The following is a 16,489-nucleotide window of genomic DNA, read 5'->3' on the forward strand; positions in this document are numbered from 1 at the left end:
AGTGGACTGAGCACCAGCCTGAGGACCGAAAGATTGGGTTTCTGGTCACATCCCCAGTTGGGAGCGTGCAAAGGCAACCTATTGATGTTTTGTTTCTCTCACACATCATTTCTCTCCCTCCCCCATCTCTCTAAAAATAAATAAATATTTTTTAAAATTAAAAAAAATAAATTGCAACCTCCTATCACCCATTCTTTCCCACCCCTTCCTTTTTTTTTTTTTTTTTTTAGATTTTATTTATTTTTAGAGAGAAGGGAAGGGAGAGACAAAGAGAGAGAAAGAAACATCAATGTATGGTTGCCTCTTGCACACTCCCCACCAGGGACCTGGCCCACAACCCAGGCATGTGCCCTAGCTGGGAATCAAACTGGTGACCCCTCGCTTTACAGTCCAGAGTTCAATCCACTGAGCCACACCAGTCAGGGCACCTCACCCCTTTCTTTAAAAAATAAAAATAGGAAAAGTGTGCTACAGAGGAGCAGGAGAGCTGCACTGTTCCCTCTCTGGCTCCTCCCCCCCCCCCCCCCCCCCACCAGGCAGTGCCACAGCTCAACAAAGAGGATTGCCCTGCCCTGGTGAATACCTAAGGCCCCACCCCCTTACAACTTACCAGGTGTGCTAAGACAAAGAAATGCGGCCCAAATGAAAGAACACAGCAAAACATCAGAAAGAGAACAAAGCGAGAGGATATCGCCAGCCTATCTGGTGGAGAATTTAAAGCCCTGGTAATCAAAATGCTCACAGATCTGATTGAACTTGGTCAAAAAATGAAAAAACAAATGAAGGATACCCAAAGTGAAATAAAGCAAAATATTCAGGTAACCAACAGTGACAGGAAGGAAACGAGGAGTCAAAGCAACGATTTGGAACAAAAGGAAAAAATAAACAGCCAACCATAACAAAATGAAGAAACAAGAATTCAAAAAAGTGAAGAGAGTCTTACAAACCTCTGGGACAACCTGAAATGTTCCAATATCTGAATTATAGGGGTGCCAGAAGGAGAACAACAACAACAAGAAATTGAAAACTTATTTGAACAAATTATGAAGGAAAACTTCCCTAATCTGGCAAAGGAAATAGACTTCCAGGAAGTCCAGGAAGCTCAGAGTCCCAAAGAAGTTGAACCCAAGGAGGAACACACCAAGGCACATCAATTAAGTTACCCAAGATTAAAGATAAGGAGAGAATCCTAAAAGAAACAAGAGGAAAGGAGAGAGTTACCTACAAAGGAGTGCCCATCAGACTGTCAGCTGATTTCTCAAAAGAGACCTTGCAGATTAGAAGGGGCTGGAAAGAAGTATTTGAAGTCATGAAAGGCAAGGACCTACATCTGAGATTGCTCTATCCAGCCAAGCTTTCATTCAGAATGGAAGGGCAGAGAAAGTGCTGCTCAGATAAGGTCAACTTAAAGGAGTTCATCATCACCAAGCCCTTACTGTATGAAATGTTAAAGGGATTTATCTAAGAAAAAAGATTAAAACTATGAACAGTAAAATGACAACAAACTCACAACTATCAACAAATGAACCTAAAAAAAAAAACAATGAAAACCAAAACTAAGTAAACAACCAGAACAGGAAGAGTATCAGAGAAATGGACATCACATGGAGGGATTTCAGTGGGGAGGGAGAGGGGAGGAATAGAGGGGGAATTGTACAGGAAGAAGAAGCATAATTAGTAGGCATAAAACAGACAAGAATAGATGAAAAATGGCATAGGAAACAGAAGACGCAAAGAACTTATATGTACAACCCATGGGCATGAACTAAGGGGGAGGAATGCTGGAGGGTTTCAGGGAAAGGGTGGGAGGGGATACAGGGGAAAAATTGGGAAAACTGTAATAGCATAATCAATAAAAAATACTTAAAAAAAAAGACCAGCCTTTTGCATCTTGGCCACCAACATGCCATCCAGACTGAGGAAGACCGAGAAACTTCAGCGCCACGTGAGCCACGGCCACGGCCGCATCAGCAAGCACAGAAAGCACCCAGGAGGCTGAAGTAATGCTGGTGGCTTGCATCATCACAGGATCAACTTCAACAAATATCACCCAGGTTACTTTGGGAAAGTTGGTATGAGGCATTACCACTTTAAGAGGAACCAGAGCTTCTGCCCCACTGTCAACCTGGATAAACTGGACCTTGGTCAGTGAGCAGATGCGGGTCAATGCTGCCAAAAACAAGACCGGAGCCGCTCCCATCATTGATGTGGTGCGATTGGGCTACTACAAAGTTCTGGGGAAGGGAAAGCTCCCAAAGCAGCCTGTCATTGTGAAGGCCAAATTCTTCAGCAGAAGAGCTAAGGAGAAGATTAAGAGTGTTGGTGGGGCTTGTGTGCTGGTAGCTTGAAGCCACATGGACAGGAAATCATTAAATGTTCACAAGTGCTTTTGTCTTCTGGTCTGGGTGTAGGTTTTTGGCACCTCTACCTGTGTATCAGAAACCTGCAGGTTCTAGGAGTTAAAGCTATGAGGGCCTGGGCTCCTTTGCCACCTCCCCTGAGAAAGAAAGTATGCAAGAGTTAGCACCAGCGCTTAGAGGCCTTGGTCTGTTACCTGACTTGAACTTCTCATTTATAAAGTGAAAATGATGGTTGTTGGTGGTGTGTGTGTGGTAAATATAAAATAGTTGAAAGGCCAAAAATAAAAATAAAAAAGAAGACCAGAGAACTATTTCCACTTTGGAAAAATAAAATAAAATGAAATGAAATGAAATGAAATGAAATGAAATGAAATAAAATAAAATAAAATAAAATAAAATAAAATAAAATAAAATAAAATAAAATAAAATACTTATGTCCTGAGAAGGTGCCCCCAAATTAATGAATTCTTACTTATCTAGGCTTATATTCCAGTCCCTTTGATCAAACACCCTGAAAACCCCAATCTAGGGTTATTTCCTTGGCTCCTGCTGGTAAGCTAGCTAATTCTTGCAGTTCTTTTGGTGTAGGGTTAATTATACTCCCTGCAGTTGGAGCTCTCAGAGGTGCATTTGTGTAGCTGCCACACATGCACAGATTAGTATTCAACCAAGCATTGGAGGGGCACCCATGCAAATTTCTAAGCTCCTCTGCACATCTTCTTCTTCTCTAGTGCTCTTCTTTGCAAATTCCAGCCACATTGGCCTCCTCAACCTTATATCCCTACCTCATCAACTCAGCCAAACTACCAGGTTCTCCTTGGATCATCACCTCTCTGTGCTGTGACCTAGAAATTGTAGAAAGACTGTGTGATCTTAATGATCACTTTAATCATGTTCCTTCTATTAGAGATCATACTCCTGGGCTGGCTGATGCCCAGGGTTTAAGACAGGTATTGTATATATTTTTCCCATTATCTTAAAAATTGACTGCATTAAAGCGAAACTTTGACTTGTTGGAGTTCAATACAAATTACTACTTTCATTACTTCTTTGATAATGTTGACTGTAAGGAAGGCTAGGAAAAGTAGTTTTTATTCCAGGCACTTATGTGCTCCATTAAAATCAGGGATTTGTATTCCAAAAGGAAAAGCAGAGGACAGATATTGAGAGACAAGTATTAATCTGCCTCAGTATTCTAAGGTTACAGCTATTTTCTCTTGGTCCTTGGAAGATATTATTCCAATTATCTTCTGACGTCCATTGTGTTGTTGAGAAGTCAGCTGTCATTCTACCTGTCATCATTCATTTATAATGACCAGTTTTATTCTCTGCCTTTAATTTTTTAAATATATTTTATTGATTATGCTATTACAGTTTTCCCATTTCCCCCCTTCACTCCCCTCCACCCTGCACACCCTCCTCTCCCACCCTCATTCCCCCGCTTTAGTTCATGTCCATGTGTCATAAGTTCTTTAGCTTCTACATTTCCCATACTATTCTTGCCCTCCCCTTTCTATTTTCTATCTACCATCTATGCTACTTATTCTCTGTATCTTTCCCCCCTCTTTCCCCCTCTCACTCCCCTGTTGATAACCCTCCAGGTATCAACCATTTCTGTGATTCTCTTCCTGTTCTAGTTGTTTGCTTAGTCTGCTTTTGTTTTTGTTTCAGGTTTGGTTGTTAATAATCATGAGTTTCCTATCATTTTACTATACATGTTTTTTTATCTTTTTTTCTTAGATAATCCCTTTAACATTTCATACAATAAGGGCTTGGTGATGATGAACTCCTTTAACTTGACCTTATCTGAGAAGCACTTTCTCTGCCCTTCCATTCTAAATGAAAGCTTGGCTGGATAGAGCAAATCTTGGATGTAGGTCCTTGCCTTTCATAACTTGGAATACTTCTTTTCAGCCCCTTCTTGTCTGCAAGAAATCAGTTGACAGTCTGATGGGAACTCCTTTGTAGGTAACTGTCTCCTTTTCTCTTGCTTCTTCTAGGACTCTCTCCTTCATTTTTACCTTGGCTAATGTAATTATGATGTGCCTTGGTGTGTTCCTCCTTGGGTCCAACCTCTTTGGGATTCTCTGAGCTTCCTGGACTTCCTGGAAGTCTATTTCCTTTGCCAGATTGGGGAAGTTCTCCTTTATTATTTGTTCAAATAAGTTTTTCACTTGTTGTTCTTCCTCTTCTCCTTCTGGTACCCCTATGATTTGGATGTTGGAACATTTAAAGATGTCCTGGAGGTTCCTAAGCCTCTCCTCATTTTTTTTGAATTCTTGTTTCTTCATTCTTTTCTGTTTGGTTGTTTCTTTCTTCCTTCTGGTCCACTCCATTAATTCGAGTCCCAGTTTCCTTCCCATCACTATTGGTCCCCTGTGCATTTTCCTTCATTTCACTTAGTGTAGCCTTCATTTTTCACCTAATATGTGCCCAAATTCAACCAATCCTGCGAGCATCCTGATCACCAGTGTTTTGAACTGTGCATCTGATAGGTTGGCTATCTCTTGGTGGCTTAGTTGTATTTTTTCTGATGCTTTGATCTGTTCTTTGGGACATTTTTTTTTGTGTGTGTTTATTTTGTTTTGTCTTCCTGTGCCTGTTACACGTACTGAGGGGTGGAGCCTTAGGTGTTCACCAGGGAGGGTCAACCCAGTTGTTGGGTTGTGACGCTGTCTACAGGGAAGGGGTCTGAGAGGGAACAATGGTGCCTGCTCTGCTCCCTGTTAGACTTCAGTCCCTTCCGCTGCTTCCTCCAAGTAAATTGGGCTTTTCCAGTCCTAATTCCCACATGAGTGGGTTTGTGCATGTTTTAGGACCCCATGGGTCTTTCCAATGAACTCTCCTGTGAGGCTGGGAGTTCCTCCCTGCACCTCAACCCCGACAGGTGTTTTCAATCAGTGCCCCAAGGCTCTATTTCCCAGCGCTGGGATCCTGGGTTTGCTTGCAGTGCCTTGCTTCACAATCGCTGCTTTGTTGGGTCTACCAGTTGCCACCCTGCACCCAGGGTCTGCCAGCCACCACCTGTGCACTGAGGGCCCGCCCACTGTGGTCTTGTGCACCCAAGATGCCTTATGTGCCCCGTCCCACCGCTCTTTGTGCCGAGACCCCTCTCCACCGGCTGTCCTATTCCGCCCCTCCTACCAGTCTGGATAAACGTGTCAATTTTAACTCCTTGGTTGTCTGCTTCCATACAGTTCAATTTCTGTCAGTTCTGGCTGTTATTCTGTTTCTAAATTGCTGTTGCCCCTATCTTGGTTGTGCGAGGTGGCACACTGTGTCTACCTATGCCTCCATCTTGGCTGAAAGTCCTCTGCCTTTAATTTTTTAAATTTTTTTCATGTTGATATGTCTGAGAGTGGGTTTCATTTGAACTATTTTTAGGATCTACTGGGATTCCTAAATTGGAGGATTCTTGTTTTCTTTGATCAATTCTGGAAAATTATCAGCTATTCTTTGAATTTTGCCCTCCCTCATTCTTTCTATTTCTTTCTTTTGGAATTCTAATTAGTCATGTTAGAATTTCTCACACACCTATTTTATCTTTTCCACTTCTTTGTCTCCCTAGACAAGGGGTGCACAGCCCATGGCCCACAGGCCACATGGGGCTTAGGATGGCTATGAATGTGGCCCAAAACAAAATAAAAACTTTACTTAAAACATTAGTTTTATTACTAAGTTTTATACCAAATTTTATTACCTAGATACGTACGTTTTCTATATTAATGATCACAAACTTGGGACCTGCTCAACAATTTTAAAAGAGTATTGAAAGGGCTGCTGCATAATTAGGATTATTTTGTGAAGACTTTTTGCTTATCTGTGGTGACAGATATCATGAAAATTATGCATGGACTTTTTTTTTTTTGCTCATCAGTTTTCGTTAGTGAACGTGTATTTAATGTGTGTCCCAAGACAACTGCTCTTCTTCCAGTGTGGCCCAGAGATGCCGAAAGGTTGGACACCCTTTCCCTAGACTGTAATCTGGGTAACTTTTCTAGATCTATTTTTCCGTTCACTAATTCTCTCTTCAGCTTTAATTTACTACTTGACTACCCCCCAAGACTTCTAATTTTTAAAAAATATTTTACTTATTTATATCTAGAGAGAGGGGAAGGGAAGGAGACAGAGAGGAAAACGTTAATATGTTGTTGCCTCTTGTGTGACCCCTACTGGGGACCTGGTGAACCCAGGCATGTGCCCTGACTGGGAATTGAACTGGCAACCCTTTGGTTCACAGGTTGCCACTCAATCCACTGAGCCACACCAGCCAGGTCCTACTTTTAATTATTATATTTTTATTTCTTTTGAATATTTCTTACCAATCCCTTCTAGCCTGCAAAGTTTCTTTTGAGAAATCAGCAGTCTTATGGGAACTACTCTGTAGGTAACTGTTTTTCTCTTGCTACTTTTAAGATTATCTTTAACCTTTGGCATTTTAATTATGATGTGTCTTGGAGGGGGCCTCTTTGCATCCATCTTGTTTGGGACTCTGTGCTTCCTGGACTTGCATGTTTATTTCCTTCACTAAATTAGGAAAATTTTCCTTCACTATTTTTTCAAATAGACTTCCATTTTCTTGCTCTTTCTCTTCTCCTTCTGGCACCCCTATGATGTGAATGTTGGACCTCTTGAGGTTGTCCCAAAGGCTGCTTATACCAAACTCTTTTTTTCCAGATTCTTTTTTCTTTTTGTTGTTCTGATTGGTTGTTTTTTTGCATCCTTATGTTCCAAATCATTTATATGATTCTTGGCTTCATCACTCTACTGTTGTTTCCCTGTAAATTGTTGTTTATTTCAAGTAGTGTATCCTTTGTTTCTGACTGGAACTTTTTTATGCTCCTGAGATCCTCACCAAATTCCTTGAACATTCTTATAATAAGTGTTTTGAACTCTGCATCTGATAGATTGCTTATCTCAATTTTGTTTAGTTGTTTTTCTGGAGCATTGCCCTGTTCTTTCATTTGGGACATGTTTCTTTGTCTCCTCATTTTGGCAGCCTCCCTGTGTTTGTTTCTATATTAGGTAGAGTTGCTATTAACTCCCTGCCTTGGTAGAATGGCCTAATGTACCAGTGGTCCTATAGGATCCAGTGGCATAGCCTCCCCTATCACCCAAGCTGAGTACTCGAGGTACACCCTCCATGTGGGCTGATTACACCCTCTTGTAGTTGAGCCTTGATTGCTGTTGGCAGGTCAATGAGAGGGGTTTACCCAGGCCATCAGCTGCAAGGACTGGCTTTAACCACTGACTACCAACCTGCACCCTCCATGGAGGATTAGCTGTTCAGGGGTAGGGTGGTGGTGCTCAGACATGGTCTGTAGCTGTCCACTGAGTGCTCAGGTTCTGGGATGTCCAGGTGGTACAGGTCAAGGTCAGCCCCCAACTGTGTTCTACCCAGGGTTGAACTACAAAGCAATCTGAGATAGCTGCTGCTTGTACTGGGCTTGGAGATTTCCAGACAAAACCCAGCTGTGAATCTAGGATTGTGGCTGCCACTACCAGGCCTGGAGCCACTTAGCAAGAGGTATGGGGTTGCCTCCCGTTCTGTCTGGGAAAAAACTGTCCCCTAGCTCCTGCCTTGATGCCAGACACCTCAATTCCTCCCTGTATGCCACTGGTGCATTTTAAGCTGCTCCCCCCATGCTGGAGCTCAGAAGAGTGAGTCTAAGTCCATGTGTGGGTTCTTTAAGGGGGACTACCTTGGACTCCAGAAGTTTCTTCCACCAGCTCAGTCCCCACTGTGTTTTGCCGCCAGAAGTTATGGGGCCTTATTTTCCTGGCACTGGAACCCTGGGCTGGAGGGCCTGGTGTGGGGCTGGGACTCCTCCTCCAGAGATACCACTCCTGAATTTTTATCTTACCACATGGATGTGGGACCAGCCTGTTCCACATCTCCACCCGTTCTACCAGTCTGGATGGATGTGGTTTCTTTAATTCTGTAGTTGTCTGACTTCCATTCAACTTACTTTCTAACAGTTCTGAGTGATGGTTGTTTTCTATATTTTAGTTGTAGTTTTGATGTGGTTGTGTGAGGAGGCAAGCTGTGTTTACCTATGTTACCATCTTGACTGGAAGAGCTATATTTTTATTTCTAAATGTTCCATTTTGTTCTTCTGCCAAATCTACCTCATTATTTTTGATAGTCTCTTGTTTTTCAATCATGTAAGCAATATTCTCTTTATCTCTTTTACTTTTTATGTAGTAAGGAAACTTTTGTAGAATATGTATCTGACAAGGTGAATTATAAGGTTTTTCCAGCTTTGATTCTGTTTGTTGTTTCTGAAAACTGTCATTCATGTTTGCTTATTTATTCATGTGTTTGTGGCTTATTATTTATTTATTCACTTATTTATTTTTAGAAATAGGGGAAGGGAGGGAGACAGAGAGGGAGAGAAACATCGATGTGCAAGAGGTACTGATGTACCTCAGTTGTCTCTTGCTTGCCCCTAACCGGGGACCTGGCCCGCAACCCAGGCGTGTGCCCTGAATGGGAATTGAACAGGAAGCCTTTAGGTTCACAGACCGGCACTCAGTCCACTGAGCCACACCAGCCAGGGCTTGTTTGTGATTTTTAATAGTGAGTTTGTGTTCACAGGAAATTTATCTGTGGAAATGATTTAAGGCCCTCACTTAAAGTGCATTCCTCTGGAGAGGGTTTGTGTTTGCTTCTGCCAGGCACCTGGTTTCATCACTTACTCATCAGCACTTTAACTACATTCTGATCTTCATTTTTTAAATCACAGGCAGTGTGAATTCTGACAGAAAACCTGAGTGAAGGATGGTTGTGACTTCTCAGGGAAAAGATTCCCATCCAGATCGCAGGATAGGACAAATTTCTCTGCAGCCTCTCTTTGAGGAATAGATTTTGTCTAATTCTCTCCTTGCTAAGGGTATCTGTTTCTAAGGACTCCACTTTATGCACACTTTCCCATACAAATTTTTACCTTGCTTAGAGCCTAGAAGTTAACTCCTTTCACCTGAGTGGTCTACTAAAACCAACACTCTACCCACCGTGAGAGGTTTTATCATTGGAATTTTTCAGGATGTTGTCAGATACCTCATATACATATTACCGGACATGAAAAACTAGATTTGCTTTTGATCTAAAGAGGCTGAAACTTCAGAAAAGCTTCAACTATGCCTTCCTAAAGACAAGCAGAATGTGTGTGCTCTGAAGTTTTAAAAAAGAAACTGCAGCAGGACACCACGAGCTCCTACCCCAAGATTTCTCCTGACAAGCTTTGCTCAGTGGCACCCAGGCCTCAGATTCTTACTTATCATTTTCAACATTATCCATTGATTCTTCTTCAGCCAGTCTCCACACTACCAAGGTCATTTTGAATTTAACTATTTGTTCCATACATAGTAAGGTACATGACTATATAAAGGCACTGGGGGTGGGTTGTTAAGGTACAAATATATAAATTAAGAGATAACTAGCATCACAAAATAGGATGTGAAGCATATAATTATATGTATAATATATAGTAGAAAAATTAAAAAATGGGAATGTAGAGAAAAAATGAATCTTGCATGGGAAGAGTCCAGTCATACAAGGAAGGCTACATAAGTTAACCATAAACAATTAATACAACATGGAAGCATCAAAATGTGTTAGGAAGAATAAATGAGTAGACATGATGCCTGAGTAGCTATCAAGAATATGAAAACTGAAAAAAATCAAGTTGATGTCAAGTTTCAAGCAAACTTGACACCATGTACTACTTTTAAAAACAAGAAAATCTAGGAGAAAAGGGACATATGGTTTGGGGAGAAATTAATCCAGTTTAGATAAGTTTGAAGAAACATAAAAATGAAAAGTGGAAATATTAGCAAATATATGGAGACTGGGGCTTCAGAAAAATATCAGTGTCAGAAATATAGGTCTTGAAATAATACCCACCAATATCCTCAAAGGTGGCAGTCAAGTTATAAGAGCAGTGCATGTCTCTCAAGGCAGAAAACAATGATGTGACAAAAAAGATAAGTTTTTTTTTTCAGGGAGGAAGAGATGATTCATGGTGTCAAATGTGACACAAAGTTGGAGGAAATAAGGACTTTACAGAAAGCCATGGAATTTGACAACCAGGAGGTAATTGGTGTCAATCAAAAGTAAGATTTTATTACTGTGGCAAAAACAGAAGTCAGACTTAATGGATCAAATTTTGATTTTATTGTGCAAGGTGTTAAATGCATCAGGATGATTCCTACCACTGTGACTATAGTCTGTGTTCCTTCCTGCAGATGAAAGGAAATAAAGCAGCAACCACTGAGCTGCACAGCTGTGACCCTCTTCCACTTACAATTCCGCTTGGTCAAAGGACTAGAGCAGGCAGTTTCAATTATCACATGACTGTCTACCCAAAAGATTTCAGAACTTGACCTGGTTGATTGTCAATTCAGCTGCCACTGCCTCTGCCATAGTCCACTTCCCTGCGTGATTTTTCATGGCCACAGAGAACCAAGTAATGGAAATCCCACTGGCAGAGACAAATTTGCCAAGAAGCCAGTGTAGGCTCTTCCTCTGTATAGGCTTCTTCTAAGGCCATGAGAACAGATTTAGCAATTTTTTAATTGTAATTTTGTATTTTTTAAAAAATATTTTATTCATTTATTTTTAGAGAGAAGGCAAAAAAGGGAGAAAGAGAGGGAGAGAAACATTGATCGGTTGCCTCTCAAACATCCCCAACTAGGGACCTGGCCTGCAACCCAGGCATGTGCCCTGACTGGGAAGCAAACAAGTGACCTTTCAGTCTATAAGCTGGCGCACAATCCGCTGAGCCACACCAGCCAGGGCGCAATTTTTTATTCTTTTTCTCAAAAAAGGCCCTCAGATTTAAAAGCTTCAGGCTCCACAATACCATACTAACCAGTAAGTCATCCTCTCAACACCCTAACACAGTTGAGTTTGTTACCTCACCTCACCTGCTCCTCTAATGCACGAGGACTTAGAAAATCCAGTGTAGCCTCAGAAGGTAAAAGCTGGAACTGCCGGTCTGGACTTGGTTTCCCCAGGGTGGAACAGAACTACAACGCTAGCATCTCCCCTCTGATGTGGCACAACTCTGAAAAGTGCTACTGGGTCTGCCAACATTTTCTTGCAACTACAAAAGGAGACATGTCATACAGTTCTCTTTTAAAACTCTAAATGTCAGGTTTGTTCTTGTGTTAAATGCAACATTTTTTACATGCAGAGTATATATTTGATGCATCGCCCATGCCAACTTCATATCTAGACAAACAGAGACCAAGGCACAAATACCCTCAGAATTTCGCAGGTAGATGCAACAGCAGTAGAGGGCACCTCTAGACCTAATTTACTACCAAAGGGAATGAAGTCAGGATAAAAGCAGATAGCAGAACTAAAATGAAAGACCATTATCCTGCATCTTTGAGGGAGACTCCAAAGGCCCTGTGAACAACTAAATTTCATTAACATAAACCCACTATGCTCTGTGTGTTAAACCTTATCTCAGTAAGTCCTCATAATATCTCTAAGAGACAAGATATTTTTGTCCCCATTTTCCAGCTGGAAAATTGAAGCCATAGAGCACCACACACATAAGCCCCAGTAAAGTGGTAAAGGACATGATTCTAACTCAGGCAATCTGATACTAATCTGGACACTATTACTAATCTCTAATATATGGCTTTTAATAAAAATCAAACACTCATTCAATGAATATTTTTCAAAAAGAAAGAAGGCCAAGCCCTAGTCAGTGTGGCTTAGTTGGTTGGGTAACATCCCACAAAATGAAAAGTTGCCGGTTCCATTCCCGGTGAGGGCATGTGCCTGGGTTGCAGGTTCTGTTCCCCGACTGGGTGCATGAGAGAGGCAACTGATAGATGTTTCTCTCCCTTATGGAAGTTTCTCTCCCTCACTTTCTCCCTCCCTTCTCTTCTCCCAAATAAATAAATACCATACTAACCAGTAAGTCACCCTCTCAACACCCTATTTTTAAATTTTAAAATAAATAAATTTTTAAAAACCCCAGGTGTTTTATAGGTATGGTTTTAATAAATAGCCTGCTACTAGTAGATATTCTATTGGGTGGATAGAAATAAAAGAAAGCAACTTGCCAAATTCAAATTTATCAAACAACACTACTGACAGCAGAATTATTCCACAATAAATCTTGTTTTTAAAGTTTTTCATGAGACGTCAGATTCTTTCAACACTGTAATAATATAGTTCGATATGATACTAGTCACAAAGAAATTACTTAGGGACTCCTAAGAGATGCTGCCTGAAATGTATATAAATAATCTAGGGTTCTGTTTGAACATCCTAAAACTTGAGAGTCATTTATCTGAGGAAACCAAATTCCTAGCGTGCATTTTCATTGCATCTCTCATCTAGGGGAGCAAAAAGCACTGATATAGAGCAAACAGCATTGCCATATTAGTACCCCCTCTTCATATACTAGTTCAGTCCAGCAGGACTCAGTGGCTTAGTCCTCTGTCGCCAGGGCAGACTGTCTCCAGGTCCTGAAAATGCTGGATCCTGAGCTCCCCCTGGAGGACATTGGGACTATATGACTTAGAAGAAAACCTCAGATTCATCTTGACTCTTTGCCAAGAGGGGCATATAGGCTATGTAATAGCCACTGGATACCTGCAATCTGCATCCTGCTATCCATTAAATGAAACCTAATTTGGAAGAACAAGAACCTTAACACAAAGCCAGTTTGGAAGTCAATCTCAGGCAAACTTCATTTCATGGGACTGTCTATTCTTTCAATACTGCACATATCCACCCAATTAAACAAAGAAATCATTTCACTTATTCTAAGCCAAGAGAGCTAATTGAGAGATCTGCATAACACTGAGAGGACTTACACACTCTCCCACTCTACTGCAAGTTCTAAGTGTATACTTCAGGACTTTCCTGGTCTCCTGACACACAGTGGCTGAAAAACAAAACTGCGGTGACATTAGGTGGGGAATGTGGAAATCTGACCCATATACTGCGACTCACTTTGCATTATTTCTATTTTCCCTTTTACTTGCCTTATCTGAATTTCCTTGTCTCCTTCCTCTTTCTAATTTTTGAGAAACAAATTTCTAATTTATCCGACACCTCGAATCTCCAACAGAATCCACAGAATTCTGTTCCTAATGAGCATCCCTCTGTTATCCTGCAATTAAATTTCAATTCCTTCATTAAAATACTAACGAACAGTAAGTTCAGCTGATGTCCTTCAACTTTAAGTTCCACGCCGAGTCACTGCTACTTACTCCTTGAACAATTGGACAATTGTTCAGGTGGCCACTTGAACAGTGAATACTATCCTGTCATAGAGAACATATTCTACCCCACCTATCAAATTATCCCATATTTCATTCTTCTTTGTTTTTTCAAGTGATTACTATGTAAAGTACTTAATAAATTGATTCATTCAGAAAGCAAATGTGATTGAGTTCCAGTATATGCTAGGTATTAGGCATAGGGAATACAGCAGCAAATGAAACTCTAAATCCCTGTGCTCAGGTAGTTCCTATTTTAGTGGATGGAGGCCATTTAATAAACAAAATAAGTAAAATATATAGCTTGTCAGACAGGGAAATGCTATATAAAAAGTGAAACAGGAAAGGGGAATAAGAATGGGGAGAGCTGTAACTTTAAGTAAAATGGTAGAGAAGACTTCACTTATGAGTAAAAACCAGTAAAGAGGTTGTCCCAAACAACAGGAAGGAGAATAATGAGGGAATCAATCATGCAGTTACCTGGGGAAAGATTCTAAGCAGAGGAAACAGCAAAAACTGAGGTTTTAAGGCAGGAGCATAGTTAGGAACAGCAAAGAGGCCAGTGGGCCTGGACCAGACTGAGCAATAAATAGTCTCAGTAGCAAACCTGGTCAAAGAGTGGACAGAGGTGTACTGTGTAGGGCCATGTCGGGTACTGTAATGTCTCTAGCTTCTGCTGAGTGAAGTGAAAAGCACTAGGGTTTGGAGCAGAGAAGTAACATAATCTAATTTAAATTTTATTAAAAACACCCATGCCAGTCTGTGAACCAAAGGGTTGCTGGTTTGATTCCCAGTCAGGGCACATGCCTGGGTTGCAGGCCAGGTACCCAGTAGGGGGTGCACAAGAGACAACCATACATTGTTTCTCTACTCCCTTTCTCCCTCCCTTCCCCTCTCTCTAAAAACAAATAAGCTCTTTTAAAAGAGTTTTGTAACAACTATTTACAAGACAATCACATGAGGAAAATGAAAACACACTTACCTGAATAATACCTTCTGACAAGTATTATCAGCCAGTAAACTATACATCCTACCAACTATGTCTACTGTTGAACTTTCACTGGCAAACTTCATAGTTTCATACTTCAAGCTTTCACACTATTGGCAGAGTTCACAAAATAAATAATCATGACAATAACCAGAGTAAGAATGACAACAAAATCAACAAAAAGTATGGGCAAGCCACTACTTATGTAATAAGGGACAAGTTCCTGTCTCCATATCCACACCCTTAGAAATGGTCTTAAACTAAAACAGTGTATCAATCAATCTTGATATAAGATAGAGCTATAACTTTTTGTGATGACTCTAAAGGTTCTTTAAAGTTCTTAAGATAAACGTCAGGATATTATTCAACAGATCTCCCTTATTCACAGTGACTAGATCTCCACTCCAGAACTCTTTAAATGAACTTCTAGTTCCAGCCATGATGGAGTAACTGGTCTTACCTTGATAAAAGAGAATGATAAAGCTGGACAAAAACATATAAAACACTGTTTTCAGATACTAGACAGCAGATAGCAAATTATCAAAACCAAGCAAGGAGAGGATTATGGGAATTCCTGATTTACAGTCAGTTGGTCAGAAGTACAGGAGGCCCAGACTTGAGATTGGAGTGTGAAGGGAGGGGCAGTCTTGTGGGATGGAGCCCTTAACCTGTGGGGTCTGAATATTTCTGATGAAATATTTCAATTTCATCAGAAACATAATAGTTTGAAATATATATGCACCTAATAACAAAGCTTGAAAATGCATAAAGAAACTACTAAGAGAACTCAAAGGAGAAACAGACACATCTATAATTATAGTAGAAGATTTCAGTATTCTTCCCTCAGCAATCGATAGACTGCTGATAGAAAATCAGTAAAGATATGAGCCCTAATACACTCTATCAGTCAACTTGACCTACTTGCCATTAATAGAACACTACACTCAACTTCAGTATAATACATATTCTTCTCAGTTGTAAATGCAACGTTCGCTAAAACAGACCATATGCCGGGACACAAAACAAGTCTCAATGGAATTATCAGAACTGAGATAATACAGAGTACATTCTGTGGCAGCAATGGAATTGAATTAAAAACCAAGAACAGTAATAGACTTGGAATAACCCTAACTAGTTGAAAATAAATGGACCAAAGAATAAACCCAAAGGGAAATTGGAAAATATTTTTACTGATGGATATCAAATCACTTGAATTTGTAAGATGCAACCAAGAGGAAACTTTAAAACTTTAAATGCTTATATTAGAAAAGAAGAAAAGTCTCAAGTCAATGACCTCATTTTCTTCAGAAGCTAGAAAAAGAAGAATAAATGGAAAAACTCTTTCCTCTACTCATAACACTTCTGACACTACCTGGAGTTAGTGCAGACCCCACAGGTTAAGGGCTCTGTCCCACAAGACTGCCCCTCCCTTCACACTCCAACTGCCACACTGGGCCTCCTGTACTGGACCAACTGGCTATAAATCGGGAATTCCTGCAACCCTCTCCTCAGGTTTGATAAACTGCTAGAACAGTTCATAGAACTCAAGAAAGTGCTTTGCTTACTATCAATTTATTATAAAGGTAACAACTCAGGAACAGCCAAGTGGAAGAGATGCATAGGGCAAGGTACGTGGGAAGGGGTGCAGAGCTTCTGTGCCTTCTTCTCTGGTGCACCATCCTCACAGGACCTCGATTTGTTCAACGACTTTGGAGTGGTCCAAACCCCTTAGTTTAAATGTTTTTAAGACTTTATTTATTTGTAGAAAGGAAGGGAGGAAGAAAGAGAGGGAGAGAAACAACAATGTGCAGTTACCTCTTGCATACCTCCTACTGGGGACCTGACCCGAAACCCAGGCATGTGCCCTAGACTTAGAATCAAATGGGAAACA

At 40.7% G+C, this 16,489-nt stretch overlaps 1 long non-coding RNA gene and 1 pseudogene across 1 annotated transcript; one reads left to right on the plus strand and one right to left on the minus strand.

Moving 5' to 3' along the window:
* The first annotated feature begins 1,886 nt into the window (after positions 1-1,886).
* Positions 1,887-2,588, plus strand: LOC114509730 (annotated as a pseudogene).
* Positions 2,589-10,531: 7,943 nt separating this feature from the next.
* On the minus strand, positions 10,532-15,557 carry LOC118497871. The gene is made up of 2 exons (XR_004900382.1): positions 14,593-15,557; positions 10,532-10,601 (listed from the first exon to the last, which is right to left on the minus strand). It is a non-coding gene; the product is annotated as an uncharacterized LOC118497871 (long non-coding RNA).
* Positions 15,558-16,489: the final 932 nt, after the last annotated feature.

This window comes from Phyllostomus discolor, chromosome 13, assembly GCF_004126475.2.
Source record: "Phyllostomus discolor isolate MPI-MPIP mPhyDis1 chromosome 13, mPhyDis1.pri.v3, whole genome shotgun sequence".
Classification (NCBI taxonomy): Eukaryota; Metazoa; Chordata; class Mammalia; order Chiroptera; family Phyllostomidae; genus Phyllostomus; species Phyllostomus discolor.